Here is a 21565-nt window from a genome sequence, read left to right on the forward strand (position 1 = left end):
GCCACTAATAGAGAAAGGGGATAATTTCACAGAACCAGTATTTTGATTGATATTTGATGTCAATCAAAACATATCATTGGCCATTTAGTTAAAAAAATGTAATATGCTTGTGCACATACACCAGTTACTTTATGTACAATAAAGGAATGAGGAAGGGGAAAATGAAAAGAATAGAGAAAACTATACTGTAATAGTCAGGATGTGGTGGAACCGAACTGCAGTTTTCTAATTAATAATGTATTCTTGGTCTGTAGGAACAGAGTTCTGAAGTAAAGTAGTAGGTTCCCTTTTTAGTAGACACCTCCTGTCTGCTGCTGGAACACATCAATTGTATCTTCATCCTCCATTTCCAACTGTGCAGGTGTGTCTGTTTCATTAATTGGCTGCCCATCAAATCGGAATCTGATATGCCTCATCGACAAGCCCTGTCGTTCACAATAGGCTTTCATTAGTTTACTAAGTGGTGTATGCCTCTTAATCTTAAACTGCACCACAGAACCATCCTGCCCCGCCATTTTCAGTTAATATGATCGCTGTTCTCAGTCTTGACTCCTTGCTTGGGCTTTTGGTCAGCCATGGTGAGTGCCGGAGTCTCCTCAGCTGCCGCTTCACAAAAGAGGTACCTGGACCGCACGGAAGGAGCACACACCTTGCTTAAATTTTTAAAAACCCAGGTAGTATCATTGGATTGCCATTGTAGTCCCAATACTTCTAACAAAATAAAGCACTTAAATTGTAGAGAATATACTGTACAATATGTAAAATATTAAGAACAAATTAGCAATGCAAAGTTATTTCTAAAATTAATTTAAAAATTGACCATAAGTTACTAGTCCAACATTGGTAGAACAAAAATTAATACTATATGATACATTAAAACTTTCACACAAATTTATGTTGCTTTATTACAAAATTTGAATTAAACTTTGAATTAAACTTGCTACATATTATAACATCTGTGGTACCACATTTTTACTGTTTGTTTAGCTCAAATTCTCTCATTTTACAAATAAGGAAAGATTGATGAATAATCAAGGATTTCTCTAATTTTATCAGATTAGGAACTGATACTGGGGATTCCATATCACTTTAGTAAAGATTAACATAGTTATTAAGGGTATTTGCAACAACATTTATCTCTTATTCTCATAATATGCATTGGTAGTATTTGACTCAACATGTGAAATACCCAGAAAATAAGATGGCATGAAGGAGAGTATTAAGTTTTCAGATGAAAATGATCAGAAACAAGTTTTCTTTTTAGAGAACCATCATTATTATTGTGTGCTTTTGTGTCATTTAACATTTTTTCAATATGTAATCTCTTGATCAGTGTGATGCCCCTAAAGGAAGAAATCATCTACATGTTACAAATGAAAATGAAGCTCAGTCTGTTTAATTTGCCAAAGATCTCCCAAGCTAGTAAATACTAGAGTTAAAGAAGCAGACCTTGAAACTACAGCTCCACAATGCACCAGTTCCTTTCAACATTCCCAACATTCCCATTCTCCTCAAGTCACATTATACTTACATGATATAGTCTCTAGTTTGCTACATTTTGTCCCGCTGCCTAGTCCCTGGAGCTTTTTCTTCTTCCTCTTTCTCTTTCTACTCTCCCCTAATCCTTCTCCTCCTTATCCTTCTTTAGGAAGAAGCCTGACAATTTCTCACATGCTTTTCTAATCATAGTAAAGTCCACGTATAGTCCAAAGCTAAAAAAACAAGCTGAAGGAAAGTGATTCAACTAAAATAAAATGTAAATGAACAAATGCTAACATTTTAAAATATTTTATTGCTTTATTTAGTTGGTGTTAGTCAATAGTGGAGAAATTGAAATTAAACAAATCATCAAAATTTTCTACCATCTGCCAAAGTTATCAAAGAATTTATTGAAAAATTATGTGGAGAGGAATTGTGTCTTTAAAAGAGCACTATAACAAAAGGTGAGTATCAACTCCAACTCCGTTCCTGAATTCTAGGGACTATGTAAGGAATGAGTGTGAAGCAATGTTCTACACAATGGACAAAGGTGATGGTTCATTTGATGGAAGAGTGACCACGTCAGCTCAGTGTGTAATCAAGTGGTGAGGCAATGTAACCATAAAAATCCGGATATCACTGTTACTATACAAGAAGAACTCTCTAATTATGAGATAGATCTGAATCAGTGTTTTCCTCTTATTTTTAATATTCACAGAATCAAATAATGAAGTCCTGGTAGTGAACTAGTCATGTTTGTTTCTAAGATAATGATTAGAAAGTAACACGTTGAATTTTCTGAAATTTTCTTTCTAATTGTGTGCAAAGGGGTATTAACATTTGAATACAGTTCTATGGATTCTGGTTTACAAGTAACTAGATGGAGATCCACTAGAGGCATAATCCAAGAATTATTTAATCATTCCTCCACACCCATACTTTTCCTAAACAAATCAGAATTATAAAGGAAGTTCTTATTCCATTTACACAATGTTAAGTCATGCTCATATTTTACATATAAATCATACTTCTTGATGAATGACAATCAGCCCTACAACATATCGAGAACTTTATAAACATCTTATTAGTATGTTCCTCTTCTGGGGGAAAAGTTCTGGGAAAAAGAATCCCATTCCTATAGTTTCCAAATTAGTTCTATTAATTTGTAAGTAATAAGTACTTCTTGGGATTACAAAGAATACCTATAGCAAGAAGATTATTAAAGTACTTTTCTTTCTGCTTAATAGATCATTTAATACTTGGGATTGAACACTGAGATAATGAGGTGAAGATAGTGTTTTACTCAATATGCTTTCATCCATGAAATACACAAAGATGCTAATGCTAAGAAATAACTTGGGATCACTCATTTAACCTTCTCATACATGGAACATGAAAAGCTGATTAAGCTAATTTTTTCCTCATTCTCAATTTCATGTTATATTTTGCAAGACACGTATATAAACTAAATAAAGGAATAATCTTACAAAAATTAGTATAGGATTTCATTAAGAAAATTTCTTAAAATATTTGTTGTGGTTGTCATTTACACTTATAATTAAAACAAACAGTAAGAAATATATAAAGATAGATAAAGTACTGAGATTGTTCTCATGCTGCATGTAGTAATAATGAAATAATACCTAAGCCAAACTTTAGCAGACCAATTTACTATGAGCATAAATGTAAATGTAGTGATATGCAAATTAAGATATGTGTTAAAATACAATTTATTTATATAACTTGAAATTATGACCTAAATTGAAGTGTTCTCCCTAACCTACATTTAAACTTTTTGAGGTTCCATTTTTGTGAGGATGACTATAGTCTAAAACTATTAAATTGAAAATTCCAGAAATGAAAAACTCATATATTTTAAGTTGCATGCCATTCTGAGTATTTTGATGAAATTTTATGCCATCCCATTCTATCTTACCCAGAATATGAATCATTATTTTATTCAGTATCCATACTATGTACATTACCTTCCTGTTAGTCAGTTATTAGCCATTTTGGTTATCAAATCAACTATTATAGTATTGCAATGCTTATGGTTAAGTAACCATTATTTTACTTAATAGTGACCCCAAACTGTGAAAGTAGTGCATAAATTAAACATCTGTATTGGTATCTATATGTGGGGAAAAGCATAATATATATGTTTTGGTACTATTTGCATATTTAAATAGCCACTGTGGGTCTGGTAATACATCCCCTGTGGGTAAGAGAGAACTGCATACTGCGATATAGTGGACTACACTGATTTTTCTCTGAACTTTATGATTTCCTGTATCTTTCTCCAATTCTACTGTTCTTTAAATTCACCATTATAACTGGAAACCTAGCAGTAAATTGTTTTAGTCTGATATTAGATAAAGTTATTCCAATATCTAAAGTGACACAAGGTGTCAATGGCTTTTATCTAGTATGTATAAAGAATACTTACAGATCAAGAGTAAAAGGTAGAAATTTTTTAAAAAATGCAAACCCATCCACATTGTTTTTTTGCAAAATAATATATCCAAGTGACCAAAAGAAATGTGTATGTGTATATATACAAAGGTAGTTAAAATCAAACAGCTGATCATAGGAACAGAACTTTAAAACTCTACTGAGATGTTCTTATATACGTATTTAAAATACTTAAAAATATAAATAAAATATTTTACACACCTAAACTTAATAACATAAAATGTTGATTCCCATGTAAAGAAGCCCTTATATATTGTGGATGATACTATACATTTATTTGACTTCTTTGGGAAACTCTTTGGCATTATTTACTAATACTGAAAATTTGAACACCCAATGACCCAACATTTCATTCCCAGGTAAATACCAAAGAGAAATGAATATACAAGAAAATTAAAAGACATATTCAGGACTATACATGTAGCTTAATGGAAGAGCACTTCCCTAGCAAGTATGAAACCCTGGGTTCTATCCCCAGTACTGAAAATAATAGAAAAAATATTTGCAGTAGCATTACTTATAAAAGCCCCCAACTGTAAAGAAACTAAACAAATATGTATCAATATTTATATTTCACGATGTCATATAAAACAGTAATGCAAAAAAGAAAAAAATTCTAGCTATGTACAATAACATGAATGGATCTCACAAACAGATACTTAATAAATTAAGTCAGGCAAAGGAGAAATATTAGCAAGATATTGAAGTAGGAAGCCACAAATATTTTCAAATATAAGCATGGTCCAAAAACCTTTATAAATTAACAGTAGCTGATCCAAAGATCCTCATGACAACTCCAGAAATTGGTATAGAAGAAAGAGAACATCAAGGAAGCCCAAAGTCAATAAAAGTTGCAGTAAAATTGTTAAGAAAAGTAATTTCATTTCAACCAATCAACCACTTGCTTAAGTAGGCACAGCTTATATTCAAGAGAAAAAGCCCACTTTATCAGAGGAAAAGAGAATACTGGGACATACAACTAGTGTTCTGACTTTTTAAGGGACTGCCCAAAGAACTGGTTTCTATGTTAACTTACTCAGAGTGTTCACAGGACATGGGCATAATTTACACAGTTGGTGGCTTCAGAGAACAAAAGATAACTTAATGCTTAAAGTCAATATCCCATAATTTATAATACCATTGGCAGAAACCAGCACAGATCATCACAAGTAGATGGTAGCACCCAGTTTGTGGTTTTACCCTTGATAAGAAAGGAGAAAAATGGAAAATATATGGAATATCCAGTATTCTGAATATTTGTGGATAAATTTGACTAAAGGATTGTATTTTGTCTCAACTTAGAATAGTGATAGAACAAGCATAATTTGGATACTTGAGATCATGAAAAAGGAAATACAAGGTAATGCCAGAGAATGTGCATTGCCATACACAGATACCATGGGAACAAGAAACAACAAGCTCCTAGAAAAATAAAAATAAACAAAAAATGGTAAATCTCTGTAATTAAGAATTTGTATGCAAAAGCCCAGAAAAGATGCATCCTTAGTAGATATTGATAAGGTGCCCAGCATCTCTAGTTAGGCTATTCAGTAAACATCTTCTCTTGTACAAAACTAGTCCATGAAGATGGGTGAAGGTAGCTGGGTTTTTTGTTTTGTTTTGTTTTGTTTTTTTCAAATGCACAGATTCTAAAACAAAGTTAAGACATGAAGAAACAAGGGAACTTGACTGTTATGGTTTAAATGTGAGTTGTCCCCCAAAAGCACATGTATGAGTTGATGCAAAAGGATTAGAAGGTGAAATAATTGGGTTATGAAAGCCTGACGTAATCAGTGTGGTAATCCACTGATTGGGATTAACTGGAGGGTAATTGTATGAAGATAGGGTGTGAATGGAGAGGGTGGTATATTTTGTCCTTGTTGAGCAGAGCTGTCTCTCTGCTTCTTAGAAGCCATGTCCAGACCTGCTCTCTTCCACCACACTCTTCTACCATGATGTTCTGCCTCACCTTGGGCCTGAGGAATGGAGTCAGCCATCTCTGGACTAAGACTTCTAAAACAGTGAGTTCCCAAATAAAATTTTCATCCTCAAAATTGTTCATCAGGTCCTTCTGTTACAGTTGCAAATAAGCTGACTAAAACAATGATCCAGTCCAAGGAAATAAATAAATCTACAGAAACTTACATTAAAGAAATTGAAGGGGAAATGGTACTTGAGGAACTAGCCTGGTCTTACCTGACACAGAGTTAAAACTAGCCATCAAAAAGATGTTCAGTGAGTTCACAAAAGCAATGCACAAACATGATGAAAATATCAAAAAATGATGTAGAAATTTAAATAAACTTAAAAGCCAAAGATAGAATGTTTTCTCTGATATGCAGAAGCTAACTCAAAATAAGAGGGAATTTTAAAAAAAGAATAGAAGAAAGATTAGTGGAGTAGACAAAGTGGAATGAAGGAAAGGGACAAGGGATGAGATAGCAAAAGACAGAGGGATGAATCTAACCTTACTTTCCTATGTGAATATGTGAATATACCACAGTGAATCTTGCCATCATGTACATCCACAAGACCCTAATTAAAACAAATAAAAACAGTAAATAAATAGCAGAAAGATCAGTGGAGTAGAGAAAAGGGAATAGGGGAAGGGAGGAAGAAAAAAGAAGGGGAAGTACCAGGGACTGAATTAGAATAAATTATATTCCATACTTTTATAATTATGTCAAAATGACTCTTATTGTCATGCATAACTAAAACGAACAAAAACAAAATTAAGAAAGTGGAAAGTCACAATAACTAAAATGAAAATATTCACTGTAGGGTTTGAAGAGAAGATTTGATCAAGTCGAAGAAAAAATATTCAAATTAAAGTCTATATCTCTTGAAACTATTCAGTTACAGAGAAAAATTAAAAGGAAAAAAAAGAGTAAAGAAAATTAAAGGATCAATGAGAGAACATCAAGTTAGCCAATATATGCATTACAGGAATCATGGAAAGAGTAGGAAAAAAAAAGTAAGAAGCAAATAACAGCTGAAAACTTTCAAAACCCAAGGACAAAAATCCAAATCCAAGAAGCTAAATGGTCTTCAACTAGGATGAACCCAAAACAGACCACATAGAAATACATTAAAATAAAACTATCTCAAATCAAAAATGAGAAAATTTTGAAAATGGTAAGAGAAAAGTGACTCATTATGTAAAATACGTCCCTATAACACTATCAGCAGATATCTCAGAGGAAAGCCAGATGAATGAAGTAGAAGGATATATTTAAAAATAAATGTTGTCAACCAAGAATATCCAACAAAACTGCCCTTCAAAACATTTTCCCAGATGTACAAAAGCTAAGGAAGCTAATCACCACTAAATCTGTCTTGCAAGAAGAGTTACAGGGAGTCCTTCAAGTTGAAACAAAAGGACACAAGGCAGCAACATAAGTGACTATGAAAATATAAAGCTTGTTGGCAAAGGAAAATACATAAACAAGCACAAAATAAGGTAACACTAGCAATGGTAATAAGTCACTCTTAATTATGGAATAGGAATTGAATCTACAAAAATGCTGTAATAAAATATGCTGATGGATGTTAATATCAAAAGATGTAATTTGTGATGTCAAGAGTACCAAGTGTGGGGGCATATTCGAAAGAGTATTTTTTGTATACAAGTGTAAGTACTTTGTTATCAGCTTAAAATAGAACGTTAAAGATGTTTTATATAGCCCCAGGTTAACCATGAATCAGTATTACAGAAAACACAGCAAAGAAAATGAATTAAAGTATGTGACTCAAAAAAAAAAAAAATCAGTGAAAATCAGGTAGATAGCAGGAGAGGAAAAGACAGTCAAAATGCTTTCAGAAAGAAACAATAAAAAGGCAGATGTAAGTCTTTATCAATAATTATATTAAACTCATATATTGATCTTGCAAACAACAAACAGAGTAGCTGCATGGATTAATATGTACTATGACTATGTACTTTAAAAAGAGGCTCACAAATATGTCACTTATCCTGCACTTCGACAACATAAAAGAGAGAGGATAAACTAAGTCCAATGTTAGCAAAAGAAAGGAAATAATAATGACTGGAGCAGAAATAAATTAATAGAAAACACAAATTTAAAGAAATAAGCAAAACTAATGCTTGGCACAGTGGTACACACCTAAAGTCCCAGTGGCTCAGGAGGCTCAGGTATAAGGACCACAAGTTCAATACCAGCCTCAGCACCTTAGAGAGAACCTAAGCAACTTAGTGAGACTCTGTTTCAAAATAATAAATTAAAAAAAGGTAGTGGTTAAGTGACCCTGGGTTCAATTCCTAGTACTAAGAGTTTTTTTTTTTTTTTAAATACCAATGAAACAGATAAATATTTTGCTAGATAAAGGAAATATTATTTAGGAGATTAATATCAGGTATGGAAAAGTGTACACTACCATTATGCCATGGAAATCAATGAATACCATAAATAGATACATACATATGTGAAATGGCAAAAGTATGAATAATTATATGCTAAGAAATGGAAAAACTTAGAAGAAATGATACTTTCTTAGAAGAATATGATCTATCAAGACTGAATCATGAAGAAATAGAAAGTTTATTTGTATAACAAAAAATAGACTTAATCACTATAATAATCATCCCAGCAAAGAAATGCCCAAGATCAGATCACTTCATTAGAAGATTGCGAGAACATTTAATGAAGAATTAGTGCCAATTCTCAAAATATTTAAAAAGATAGAAAGGAGGAAAGACCTCCAAATTTATTCTACATTTTATGGAACCAATGTTACCCTAATATCAAAGAAAGACAAATAGACCAATGTCACAATAAAGTTAATATAGTAATAATAAAGTTATAGACCAATGATAAGTATGTATTAGTAAGCCAAATTTAGTAGGACATTAAATGGATCAACAGTGATCAGATGGGATTTATTCCTGACTGCAAGGGTGTTTGAAAACACACAAATCAGTAAATGTGGTGTAAACCATTCAGAGTGAAGGATACAGAATCTTATGCTCATCTGAATAGTCAAAAAAAAGAGTTTGACAAAATTCAACATAATTTCATGTTCAAACATTCTAACAAATTAGGTATAGAAGGAATGTCTCACAATGCAATGAAGCCCATCTGTAACAAGTTCACAGCTAACATTATACTTCATGGTGAAAAGCTGGAAGTTTTTCCATCATGAGCAGAAGATGAGGATGCCCATTTGCACCATTTTATTTAACACAGCCCATTTCTACCCAGAAAAATCTGGAATAGAACAGATAGAATTAAAAAGGCTTGCAGCTTTTAAAGGAGGAAAGAAAGTTGTGTATATTTGTCCATGTAATTATCTTCTATGCAGAAAATCTTAAATATTTCAACAAAAAGTGTTATAACTAATAAAGTTAAGTTGCATTTAAAAATTACACCAAAATTGTTTCCATTTCTATTCACTAACAAAGAACTTACCAAGAAAGAGATTAAGAAAATAATTTCACTTATAATAGTATCAAAAAGAATAAAATACTTAGGTATAAATTTAATCAACAAGCTAAAAGATGTATACATTGAAATCTGTAAAGAATTAATGAAAGAAATTCAAGGAGAAACGATTAAATAGAAAGCTATTCTGTGTTCATGAATCAGAAGAATCAATACTATCAAGTGTTTGTATAGCACAAAGCAATCTTCAGATTCAATATGATCCCTATCAAAATTCCAGTGGTATTTTTTACAGATGTAGAAAAAAAAATCCTGAAAGTCATATGTAACCACAAAAGATCTCAAACATCTGAAACATTCTTGAGCAGGAAAAACAACCTGGAGGCCTTATATTTTCTTATTTCAAATTTTATCATGAAACCATGGTAATAAAAGCATTATGAGACTAGAAACAGACATATAGGCCAACAGAAGTCCCAAATTAAGTTTATACACACATGACCAACTGACCTTCAACAAAGGTACCAAGAGTGCACAATAGGAAAAGAATAGTTTTTCAACAATTCGTATTTAGAAAATTGGATATCCATATGGAAACACATGAAACAGGATCCTTATCATATGCTATACACAAAAACCAACTCAAAATACAATAGTATTGAATATAAGACCTGAATCTATAAAATCCTAGTGCAAAACAACAGGGAAATGGTTCATGACATTTACCTTGGTGATAATTTTTGAATATGACACCAAGACACAGGTAATAGAAACAAAAATAGACAAATAAGACATAAAATTAAAAGTTCCTGCCCAACAAAGTCAATAACAGGGTAAAAAAGTAAATCATGGAATAGGAACATGCTTATGAACTACATATCTAATAAGGGGTCAATAGCCTGAATGCATAAGAAATTTCTACAACTTAATAAAACTAATTTAAAAACCAATTAATAAGAAGCCTAGGACTTGAATAGACATTTCTTCAGAGAAGACATAGAAGGTCAACAGATACATGAAGAGATGTTCAGTATCACTAATCATCAGGAAAAATGCCTGATCAAAACCACAATGAAATATCACCTCACATCTGCTAATATCAATATTATAAAAATAGAAAATAAGAGATGATGAGGATGTGGAGAAATATTTGCAAAAATACAGAATATCTGCATCTAAGTATTTCAAATTGTCCTTGACTTGTTTAGCATAATTCATTAGCACCTCATGTGTGGCAATCTGCAACACATGTTCCAGTGCATTTGCATTTGACAAACTTTATTCATTATTAAACAAATTTATGAAAGGTATAATGAGAAATAATAATTCCCATATGCTGCACCTGCGTATAAAATGCTCCTTAAAATACTTTTTTTTTTTTCTTTTTAGTAGAGTGGATGGAGCTAAATTAAGATCACAAGAGCCTGAGAAATGAGTAGAAATTTACAGCTAAGGGCAATTAAGATTGGCTCCTTGTTTGCCCTATTTTAAAATAGAGAAAAAGAATTAATCTTTCAAATCTTCCTAAATCAACGAGTATTTTGAAATTACAGTCTTTTCAGTAGAATTGTAGAATAAGATATCCACTTATAGTGAGAATACTATATGATTTCTTGTATTTATCATCCACTTGTCAACAAGGTACTTTGTTCTTCACATCATGGACTTTGGCGTTAAGGCAACTTAGAGTTCAAAGAAGATTCAAACCCTCTCTGTAGCATGTAACAAACTAATTCAGGTAGAATGAAACTGCAATACAGTCATCCCTCCCATAAACTAGGATAATGGGTCCAGGTGATTCAGGGCCTAAGATTGCTCCAGAAACCAGGATAAGAAATTAACTGGAAAAAAAAAAAAAAAAAAAAAAAAGAAAAAGAAAGAAATTAACTGGAAGAATTCCTCTTCATTTTAATACTTCAGCACTTACATGTATTTACCTAGTCCCTCTACATGACTGATGCTTTTAGTCAGTTATTTCTATTTGTTATTCTTATTAGTAGTAACAGTAATAATATTGATATTACTCATTATTTTCTTCATTCAGCCCTGATACCTCCCCACTCACATCTTTCAGCATCAGTAGCTACTAGTAAACATTGGCTTTATGTAACACTTTTACATTCTCCACTGAAAGAATCTTATGGATTTAAGTCAGTCAGCTTTTCACTTTCAGAAAAAAAGCATTCATTGCTATGATTTTTAAAAATTTACAGATAATAACTGTAAAAATTTGTGGGTCACAATGTGATGTGTTGCAATGATTAGGTCAAACTAATTAACATATCCACTCCCTCGCTTACTTATTTTGGGAGGAAGAAGATTTAAAATCTCTGTTTTAGTAATTTTGAAGTATACAATTTCTTAAGAAGTTTAGTAAAGTCCTCCAAACAACTTGTGGAAGATACTTCCCTGAGTCTGTTGCTGTCTTTTGGTCCAATTGACTGTGGTAGCTACAACAATGTCAGGAGTTTGATAGTGTGGCCGGTAATGCCCTGAGAAACAACTAGGACCATAGGAAGCTGTGGGCAAAAACATAGTAGAGGAGATTTTCAGAAACTGAAGACATTACAGAGTTTGTCCTATTTGGTCCATCCCCCCTGATTTTACAACATAACCTCAAGGTACATACTATCTGGCTTGATAATTAATAGCCTCAAAAGCACTAATGATGATACTTAAAAGCAACAAATATTAAATTAGAGGGTTCAGATATACTGTCACTAAAATTAAAATAACTTTGCCCATGCTGTAAAATCAAAAACTAATTGACAGAAAAGATGAAGATAATTACAATTGTGTGTTCTTATTTAATAAAGCCAGTCTTTATGAATCAATTAGGAAAAGACTGTTTTTTAAGCTACTCCTTTTAATTGACAGCTTCAATAGAACATTTGGGGTAGTATGGCCAAACTGGTCACAATGTCCTGCCACAACAACTTCTGACATTCAAATTAGAACTTTATAAATCTGATTCCTTTACATTCTTTCAACTTTGAGTTACATATATGAAGGGGTTTCTACATTGGAACAATTACACTCACACCATCCCTATTTACTCAGTTTTTGAGGACTAAAGTTTGGTCCAAATTTGTGAAAAGGTGATAGCCTGAAAGGAAAACAAATTAACTAAAAGAACGAATCAGGCCCAATCAAGAATGGCTTCATATTATTCATTTTCTTCTTTGGACATCTTACTTATGTGCTTTATTAGAGCCACTAAGTCAAGGTTCCCATCACGTGCCTCAATTTGTTTGTAAGCTTTGGATTCAAGCTCTTTAAGAGTATTCAGAATGTATTCAAAAGAACCTATATCCTTGAGATGAAGTACACACTATTTTTTAATACCTATGTTTTCTGAAATTTTGTGCAAGATATTTTGCACCTGGGTGCTTTCAGGCCTTGACCAAATAGCATGAATAGTAGGGAATTGAACTCCATTAGGGATAAGGCCTGGATATTTACTGGAGGAATAATTACACTTGTCCCACTGAAGAAGAATATAAAGCCATGGTGCTGTAAAACAGAGTCAGGTGGACTCTTTAGACTAACAGTAGGTCTCATGCAGTTCTCTGACTACAAAAAAAAAAAAAAAAAAAAAAAAGATTTAAAGCACTTACTTAATACACTGGGTTCTTTTTTCAAATTAGAGATCTAATCTGCAATCCAAAGAATATAGTGAAAACAGAAGTTTTTGTGAAGATCAAACAGAGGGAAAATTTTCATTCCCTACTACCTACTATTCATGATATTTGGTCAAGACATTTTTATTTTTATTTATACCACACAGGAACAATTTAGAGAAGGCAAAATTTATTTTGGGCTAAAGGTTTCAGAGGTTCAGTCCATGGTCAGTAGAATACATCACTCTGGACCTGAGGTAAGACAGAACATCATAATGGAAGACTGTAGCAGAGATAAGCCACTCCACGCATGGTAGCTGGGAAGCAGAGAGGGCCAGAGCAAAGAGGATCTGGAGACAGAAAACAAGATTCTTGATTCATACTCTTAGCACCCACTTTCTCTAGCCATGCCCCACCTACCTACATTTACTAGCCAATAATCCATTGAAATTATCAACCCATCAACTCTATTAATCCACTGATTAGGTTACAATTCTTATAATGCAATCATTTCACCTCCTCTATTAACACAGGAGCAATTGGGAGAAACCTGAGACCCAAACCACAACAATTTTTAATGTGCTAAAACTCAATAATCCAATATAAAAAACAATTAAAATTTATTTTCACCATTAAATAATGGGTGCAATTTATATGTGATTATGAAAATCTAAGCCAACAAATCTGATAGAAAATACACAGGGTTGTCTTATACTGTGGTTTTGCATAAATACCAACAAAACATTTTGTTAAACTAAAAAAGCAGTGACTTGGGTATACCAAAGAAAGGTAGATATGAATAAAGGATTAAAGTTCCTTTCAGAGAGAAGATATACCAAAGATGAAAAAGAGTATGGAAATACATTCAAGTTAAATTCTACAAAGATAGAGTGGTCATTGAAAATATTATTTGGAGATGATTTTATACCAAAGAAATATTCCTAAAGAACAAAATGGATACCTTAAAAATTATTTGTCAATGCTGAAATGATATTTTATCCCAAATACATATAGAGTTATAGATTATATAGGAGTTATAAATCCTTTTTCATTTGAAGAAACTTCAGAATTACAATAGATACGATGATCATTTTCCCTCCAGAAAATAGTGTAGACTAATTTAAAACCACTGGGAAAAAGAAAGACAATAACACAGAAAGGAAAATAATACAAAGCGTTCTTTGACTCAACGGTCTATCATAGCTGGTGTGGAGATTTCAGTCTATGTCTCATAAATAGTCTGTAAATAAAATGTAGCATTTTTTATTCTGATTACAGGAAAAAAAGTGTTGGAAACTTTTCACACCTGGTAGAAGTGTCAGAAAGAATGGACTTATGGATAAGTGTAGACCCCTGTGTAAACTTGCATAGAACTTAGAAAGGATGCCATGTTATACCTTGAGAGTTAAAATTCAAAGTATTATTAACTAACATCATGTAAATATTAAATTTAGGACATTTTCTTATTGTTCTTAAACATCAATACTTTTAAAAGAGAAACCATAGAAAAAAATGAGTACAATGTTCACTTTAGCGAATCATACTTCTATTTACCATAGTTCATTCTAATTTTTGACCACATACATAATACTTATTACATGTTAACAATCATTGAAGAAACAGAACACTAAATTTTAGAGTTTTTTAATCAAAATCTTTTTTTAAGATGATCAGATTATTTTATACCTATTAATTTTGTGGTTATGTAATAGTTGATAAAGTTGATATAATTACTCTCTCCCCACTGCTTCTCATTTAGTTTGTTTCTCTTGTCTATTATAAATTACATTGCAGTGAACTTCATGCTGCACATGTTTTTATACCTCTCTTCTATTTTCTCTTCAGGACACCAGCCTCACTGGAAATGGAATTTTTGCTTCAGTAAAAGGAAAACAGAGGAGAGAGGAATGAATCAGTGAATTGAAAAACATGATTCTCTATTTTAAATCAACCATGTTATTTCACTACATGCTTTAATTAATGTTGTTCGGTTTTTATCTGAACCATAATTTCCAAGTAGAAAGGATTTTATATTATACATTGCATAAATGACTTAAAAATATTTTAATTTTAATATAAACTTATTTATCAAGCAATCAATCTGTACCTTGCCCTCTTTAAATTCTTGTGAGATTGTTGGTAAAATGGACAAGTAAGACCAGATAGAAACGTCCTATTCAGCCTCCTTTGTCTAAATAACTCATTCATCCCAGGTCAGTTGTCAGTTTAATGAACGTTTTTTTTGTTGTTGTTGTTGTTTTGGTTTTTTTTTTTTTTTTTTTTTTTTTTGGCTAGGTCAAGCTTCTGGGCTATTTGTCATTATTTTATTATGCAATTTTTCTTTCTGAGTCCTTCGTTTATAATAACACATTCATTAGTCATTCAAGACTGACCCCACAAAATTTGATAATGTGCCAGAAAACTAGTTTTTATTCATTAAGTATACTGTTGAATAAGTAATTTTGTATATAGAAGAATATGTTCACTGGAAGGGTTAGATGGAACTTCTTGAAGAAGGGAAAACATGAAACAGGACTTGAAAAAATGATAGGTTGAATAGAAGTTGAAGGCTTTCAAGCAGGGAAATAACATTCACAATTTGAAAAGATGATACAAAGATGTGATTGTTGTAAATGAATCTGTAATTTACACTAAAATATAGTTTAATTCTAGGAAATGTTATGTCTTGGTAAATGTAGGGAATGGAAGTTAAGGTCTGTTTTGAGGACTTAGTTCAAAAGCTATATTAATTTTGGAATATGAGATGAGAAATTTTAAGTGGAGAGGTATTAGACTGATTTCAGGGTCTCAGAGGTGGGATGTCCTTTAGGTTATCAGCATTCAGGGATGACCATGATGGAATGTGACACACAACAATGACGAAAAGTCAGATTAAGAATTCTTGATGTTTAATAGCACTTTCATAGGTTCAAAATTTATTGTGAAATACCAATATTGGAATAAGGATAAAAGAATAATATAGCATGAGGCTTAAATCACCCAAAAAAGAGGAAACATATGAATTATTGATTAAATAGATTATGGCACTAGGTATATGGACATAAAATGGAAATAAATGAAGTACAAATTTTAGTACTTTTACTTTTGTGCTGCCCAACTCCACCCCAAGTGTTTTCTATTCTCAACAGGGTGAACAGCAATTCTTCCAAAATGTAATCCACATCTTATTACTGCTCTGTGCAAAATCCTCTAATAACTCCATGTACAAACAACACATTATGTGGCTTTCCCAGCAAAATCTGGCCACTGTTTTCACTGGCATCCCCTTCAACTGCTCCATCTCCTATTCACTCTTACTAGATGCAAAATCCTCCTTGAGGTTTCTCAAAAATACTAACATCTTCCACCTGGCTCTCTCTCTAACATGAAATGCTCTTCTCCTGAATATCCATGAAGTGATTTCCTTTACCTTGGTCCTGCCTTCATTTACTCAGTGAGTACCTCCCTGACTGTCCTATTTCAGATTGAATCTACCCTCTCCAGTGAAGCATTTCTTTTCCTTTATTGCAATTTTTAAAAATAGTAATTGCCAATTTTAACTTTCATTATAATTTACTTATTTTTAGGCTCACTGTTCATGGTCTATCTCCTATACTCCCAATAGAATGGAAGCTACTCCAACTCAAATTTTTTGTTTACTATGTTCACCGATGTATCTAAAGTGCCTAGAGTCATACTTGCATGTAGGAGCCACTTAATAAATATCTTTCTTAAATTGAATACATTAACTGACTTTGACCGAAGGTCTTATGGAAAAATAGATAAATCTGAATTTAAGGTGCCTTACAGAATATAGGATAATAGAAAGAAAATATATCCCTGAGTATGATACACATACAAATGGGAAAGAGCCAGATCTGGTTATGGCAAAAAATTGAAAGTGAGATGAAGAATTGAACAAGATTAAAAATAAGATCCCTGATAATAAAACAGACTGCATATAGCACTAAGGAAAAGAGGGAAAAGGGGTTAGTATAAGTTGAGGAGGTGGGGATGGATTATGGAGATATGACTGTCCAGGTCAAGGAATAAGTTTAAATATGTGAGCTACATGTGTCAGAGGCACACCACAGATTACTCAAAATTAAGATGAGAAAACCTGAATTATATGTTTTTCTAAAAACTGTGATCCTGTATCTTAAAGAAATATAAATTATTGAATGATCAAATTTATATTTATAGTTATCCTTCCTTAATAAACCTCTGTTATGTGTGAGATACACTACCAAGAATTTTTCATAGTTTATCTCATTTAATCCCCTCAAAAGCCCAGCACAAATATAAGAAATGAGTGACTCACTTTATTTCAGCATTTGATTAATTTGATTTCCATTTTGACAAACAAATCTTCACCATGTTCATTGAGTGTACAAAATGCAATCTGGTCTGATCTCAAGAGTTCAGTATTTGACATGTCTTGCTTTTATTATTTAACAGTTTCAAAAAACAATTAAAAGGGAAAATAAACAAGTAGAAGACATGTTTTTGTCACATGCCAGTATTATTATTAGTACAACACATTTATCTTTAATTAAGATGGGATCTAGAGAACTACATAAATTGACATTTATTATTTCTTTCCTGAACTCAAATTTCTTGTTCTGTTCTAAAACTACCTGCATCTTAAAATATCCCTTTGTTCACATCTCATTTTTAAATTATCATATGCATATTTACAGGTCTATTGGAATCAATTCTGTGAAATATGCACATGGGACTAGTGTTTATATATGTTTTCACGCTGTTTATAAAGAATAGACCAATACATATTAAATAATTGTAAAATATTCTCTAGATAAAAATTCATTCTCAAATGGATAACTATCAAGGTACTGAATTTATTAATAAAGCAATTTAGTATCTATCACTGATAACAACTTGAGGCCAAAGTATTTCATATTTCAATAGAGGAAAACTTACAACACTCAAACTCAATAGATTCCATGATAAATATATACCCAATGACCAATAAATGTATTTAAAGAGTAGCAGCTTGACCTATCAAAAATTGTTTTGATAAAAGCATTGGTTAGTGATATTTTATTACTCTTACATTTACATATAGGAATAAACATGAATATTTGGAAAATAAAGTGCTGACATAGAAATAACATTTTACTATAGTATAGCATTTTAAAATAACATTATTATTCTTATAAATGTCATAAAGAATCATTTGACTGTCATAGTTTCTGAATTTGGGTCATTATAAATGAATGTTAATTATTTGACTTGAATTTTCCAGGTCTCTCCCACTTTTCTTCTGCTTTGGAAATGAGGTTTATATTTTTACTATAATTATTGGTGGTAAATTAATTTTTATGACATCTAAATACAATAAATACAGTTATTTGATAAAAGACATTATTTTATTTAAGGAAGTAGCAAAACATTTTCCCTGAAAATTACATAATCTGAAAATCCTTTTCACCACTTGCATCTCCTATTCTGTCCTTTTATGAGAAAAAGAGAGAGAGAGAGAGAGAACACAAAGATTAAGAGACAAACTATTTGCAGCCATTTTTAGTAACGATGGATACCTTATTAACCACAATTATAAACAGCACCTAATAAGACATGAACTAATCCATTCACATTTTCTCTTCATTCTCTAATTTTCACTCTTTAAAAGTCCTTTATAAATATCAATATTGTTTCTTTTTTTCAAGTTTCATTGGTCCTTTGAAGATAATAAACTGTATCATACAGTATTAATAATTCATTTAAGATCAGGAAAAATATTATAAGAATATATAACACATTAAAAATCAACTTGAATGGTCAAGAAGAATAGGATAATAATAGGATAGAAATCAACTTGAGTGATTATGAAATCTTTTTATCAATTAGTGGTCTTTAGAAATTTACTCTATTCTCCTCTGCAAACCCTCCAACAAATTATCATTCAGCTGACTGCTAAAATACATTTACTGAAGTATATTCTCTTTATATATTTTTTTATTTTTAAATTTTAATGTGCTTCTTTTAAATATACATGACAGTAGAGTGTATTTTGAGACATCATAAATACATGGAGTATAACTTCCTATTCTTGCCTGGTGTGGTTATACTGCTCGTGTATTATACATAAACATAGGAAAGTTATGTCCAATTCATTCTGCTGTCTTTCCTGATCCCATGCCCCTTCTCTTCCTTTCACCCCCTTTGTCTAATCCAATGGGCTTCTATTCTTCCCTCCTCCATCTCCCTTATTGTGTGTTAGCATCCACATATCAGAGAGAACATTCACCTTTTGGTATTTGGGGATTGGCTTATTTCACTTAGCATGATAGTCTGCAGTTCCATCCATTTACTGGAAAATGTCATAATATTCATTTTTTATGGTTAATAATACATTATGTATATTTACCACATTTTCTTTATCCATTCATCTGTTGAAGGGCATCTAGGTTGGTTCCATAGCTTAGCTATTGTGAATTGAGCTACTGTAAACATCAACATGGCTGTGTCACTATAGTATACTGATTTAAAATTCTTTGTGTATATGTTGAGGAGTGGGATAGCTAGGCCAAATGGTGGTTCCATTTCAAGTTTTCTGAGGAATCTCCATACTGCTTTCCACAGTGGTTGCACTGATTTGCAGTCCCACCGCAATGTACAAGTATACCTTTGTTCCCACATCCTCACCAACATTTACTGTTACTTGTTTCTTGATATTTACTATTCTGACTGGAGTGAGATGACATCTCAGTGTAATATTAATTTGCATTTCTCTAAATGCTAGAGATGTTGAACTTTTTTTTAAATGTATTTGTTGACATATTGTGTTTCTTCTACTGTCAAGTGCCTTTTCAGTTCCTTTGCCCTATTTATTGATTTTTTTTTTTTTGTGTGTGTATGTGTTAAGTTTTTTGTGTTTTTTTATATGTCCTGGAGATTAATGTACTATCTGAAGTGCAGGTGGCAACAATTTTCTTCCATTGTGTAGGCTTTTCATGTTTTTGATAGTTTCCTTTGCTGTGAAGAAGGCTTTTAGTTTGGTACCATCACATTTATTGATTCTTGATTTTCCTTCTTGTGTTTTGGGAGTTGTTAAAATGGTCATACTCCCAAAAGTGCTATACAGATTTAATGCAATTCCTACTAAGGTTCTGATGATTTTCTTCAAAGAAATAGAAAAAGCAGCAGTCATTTTCTTTTGGAAAAATAAGACACCCTGAACAGCCAAAGAAATCCTTGGCAAGAAAAGTAAAGCAGAAGGCATCAAAATACCAGATCATAAACTGTACTGTACAGCTATAGTAACAAAAACAGCATGATACTTGCACCAAAAAAGACATGAAGTCTAATGGTACAGAACAGATGACACACAGATAAATCCACATAAATATAGTCACCTCATACTAGACAAAGGTGCCATAAACATACATTGGAGAAAAGATAGCCTCTTCAACAAATGGTGCTGAGAAAACTGGAAATCCATATGTAGCAAAATGAAATTAAGCCCCTGTCTATCCAAGAACATGGGAGATCATTCCATCTTCTAAGGTCTGCAATTTCTTGTTTAGTGTTCTGTAGTTTTCATTGGAGAGGTCTTCCAACTCTTGTGCTTGAATGATTCCCAAATATTTTATTTTCTTGGTATTGTGAATGGGATAGTTTTCTTAATTTCTCCTTCAGTTGATTCATCATTGATATATAGGAACTCAATTGATTTATGGGTATTAATGTTTTAAATTTTATACTATCAAAATTTAATGCTTACCTTTAAAACTGGTAAATTTATATGCTCACAGTCACATGCATTTTTGAATATGGAAAAAATAGCTCATACAGCATGAAAATGAAGTAAATATACCTATATTATTTTTTGCTTTTTCAGAATCTAGGATTTGCACGTTGCACTTTAAAATAACCACTCTCTACTCCTTAAGAATTTCCTCTCATCACAGCTCTTTTTATGTGCTGGTTCACTTTCTATAATATCTCCATTTGTATCTCTTTTCGTGACCTATGGCCGCAGTCCCAGTCCTTAATATATCACAAATTGTTTTCATAGTCTTCTTTTCTTTTAATTACTTTATTTTAAAAAATGTTTTACAGACTGCATTTGATTTATTGTACACAAATGGGGTACATCATTTCATTTCCATGGTTGTGCACGATGTAGATTCATACCATTTGTGTAATCATACATGTACATAGGGTAATGATGTCTGTCTCATTCCACCATTTTTCATGCCCCTGTCCTCTCCTCCCTCTCATTTCCCTCTACATAATCCAAAGTTCCTCCATTCTTTTCTCACTCCCCACATCCCCCACCTCCCATTGTATATCATTCTTCACTTCTCAGGGAAAACATTCACCTTTGGTTTTTTTGGGATTGGCATATTTCACTTAGCATGATATTCTCCAAATTCATCCATTTACCTGCAAATGCCATAATTTTATTCTTCTTTGTGGCTGAATAATATTCCATTGTGTATATATACCACAGTTTCTTTATCCATTCATCTGGTGAAGGGCATCTAGGTTGGTTCCACAGTCTAGTTATTGTGAACTGAGCGGCTATAAACATTGATGTGGCTGTATTACTGTAGTATGCTAATTTTA

The 21565-nt window shown here is 32.1% G+C and overlaps 1 pseudogene; it reads right to left on the bottom strand.

Annotated features, from left to right (window-relative positions):
• Nucleotides 1-216: 216 nt before the first annotated feature.
• On the bottom strand, nt 217-577 carry LOC124994922 (small ubiquitin-related modifier 2-like; annotated as a pseudogene).
• Between the last annotated feature and the right edge of the window lie 20988 nt (nt 578-21565).

The sequence above is a fragment of the Sciurus carolinensis genome, chromosome 10, assembly GCF_902686445.1.
Source record: "Sciurus carolinensis chromosome 10, mSciCar1.2, whole genome shotgun sequence".
Taxonomy (NCBI): Eukaryota; Metazoa; Chordata; class Mammalia; order Rodentia; family Sciuridae; genus Sciurus; species Sciurus carolinensis.